The following is a 2163-nucleotide window of genomic DNA, read 5'->3' as shown; positions in this document are numbered from 1 at the left end:
GAACTTATGCAAACAATTGTAATAGCCATGAAAGAAATATTCACTGAGTTTTTGAATTTCAGATGGTTTAAGTAGAGAGAAAAGTTGAATGCTCTAGACAAACACTTTATAACATCTTAATCTGGATAAGCAAACATTAAAGGAACAACAATATTTTCAACAAGAGTCACAAAACTATAATTTTTATCAGTTTACTTAACCCTATGTTCCTAATTCTTGTTCAGCTTGAATGCAGCTTCTAGCTCTGGAAATTTCTACCCATTTTAGTACTAACCTAAAAGATGTCAAATACTGCATTTGTCCCAAAACTCCTTATTACAACTTTCCTTGAAGAACATGTTTTATGACAGAATCTAAAGATCTGAGGAGAGTTCATTATGATGCACTTTAACAAAGAAATTCAGTGACACTTTAACATTTTGATTACTGAAAATGTTAAGTAATGATCTTATACCAAAACATTAAAACTTTAGGAACTGCACTTATATTTGAGCAGTTGCAGCATTTACCCATAGAATATAACCTATACAACAGTGCTTTTTAAGTAACTTGGCATCCCAAATGAAAGAGCCTAATTGGTCAAAAGACTTCTCTACCATTTGAATACTGGGAAATCTGTTAAAAACCTTAGGAAATTATAAAGCACATCCTAAATAGAATTACAAATTGTTGCAAATCTGAAAACTCCATTTATTTAACCAAAGTGGCAATAAAAGATCTTATTTGCCTTTGGGATCCTTCAGCAAAACCTAACTTTTTAACCTCAGAGAATTTTTAACTAAGCAATCAAAGACCTGATAAAGACCTAAAGCTTTGGCTTTCTTGACAAAAGAGAAACCCTTCATTTACATAATCTTATCAAGAGTAGATCACAGGTGGGGGGGAAACTTGTCTCTTGAAAGGAGAGAAAAGCAGAATTTTAACCCTATAACAATATACCTTTAAAATTTTATTTATCTCAACCTCACACATAAAATTCCTTTTCAATGATTTCCTTTCACAAACCTTCTACAACTTTCCTTTCCCTTAAACTTTGTCCCAAAGCCATTTCTTTCCGAACAACCAATCTCATTTAGGACAAAATTACTTTCTTTTACCCTGAACAAAAATGCATTTTCATTTCTTATATCTTTCTTACATATCCTCAATTTCCTGCCTACAGGGTTGTTTTATTTTTCCCATCAGTCTGAATCTTTAGTCTCCAATTGAGGGCTTAGTAACCAACTGAAAGATGTTTATACCAGAACTTTTCTTAGATGGTAAATTTATGAACTAATTAAGTGCAAAACAGGTTTTTAACAGTTTCAAATATCCCCAGTTGTTTTGCCACAAGTCAAAAGCCCAAGCATCTACAGACCTCATCCTATACCAATATATCCATCACTCATTGTGGATTGTGCTTTAGTTCTTATTTTGTTAGCCAATGAATTAAGTTTTAATTCATCATCAAGTAAAACCTCAAGTAATGTTTTAAGTTACCAAGAACCCCTAAAACTATTATAACAATTACTCATGAAAACTATAGAACAGACCAAATTAACCATCCTTTTAACATACACTTGTTAAAAATTGGAGCAGAGATCATAAGATTCTATTTGACTTTTGGCAGATTCAGATAGAACATAAGTTTCTATTTTTATTTCAAACCAACAAACTTAAACACTGAATTAGTTTCGCGTGAGCCCAGGTAGCCCAGGGACCCTTTGTGCCCTAGTTAATTTTTGACTTGGAAATTTAGTGCAAAAAATCTGACTTCTGGCGTCCTTGTTTATTACCTAGGGCAGAGGGAGAAGCTGGCCTTGCCTGAGACCTGAGCCAGTTATGCAGGCCTGCTCTTCCCCACCCAGGTGGTACAGAAATGAGGGAAGGGAGAGCAAGAGAAGAGGCACCCAAGGGGGGAGGGGGCAGAGAAGGAGAGTTTTCAGTTTTAAACTTTTCTCCAATTATAGCTGTTAACCAGGGAAATGAGTGAGGGAAAAGCCCTCACATCTACAAGGCAGAGGAACACAGAGAGTCAGTGTCCCCTTCAGTATGAGTTTATTTCAGCCAGACCAGTAAGGTCTCCTTCTCTGCACAGTTCCAACCCCATGTTCTCGTGAGGTGGTGTTGCAAAGACAAAGGGTAGGGGTGCCTCCTCTAACGAGGAGACCAGTCAGATGCCCA

The sequence above is a fragment of the Suricata suricatta genome, chromosome 3 (genome assembly GCF_006229205.1).
Source record: "Suricata suricatta isolate VVHF042 chromosome 3, meerkat_22Aug2017_6uvM2_HiC, whole genome shotgun sequence".
Classification (NCBI taxonomy): domain Eukaryota; kingdom Metazoa; phylum Chordata; class Mammalia; order Carnivora; family Herpestidae; genus Suricata; species Suricata suricatta.
The sequence above is the reverse complement of the archived record's forward strand: the minus strand, read 5'-3'. Positions refer to the sequence as shown.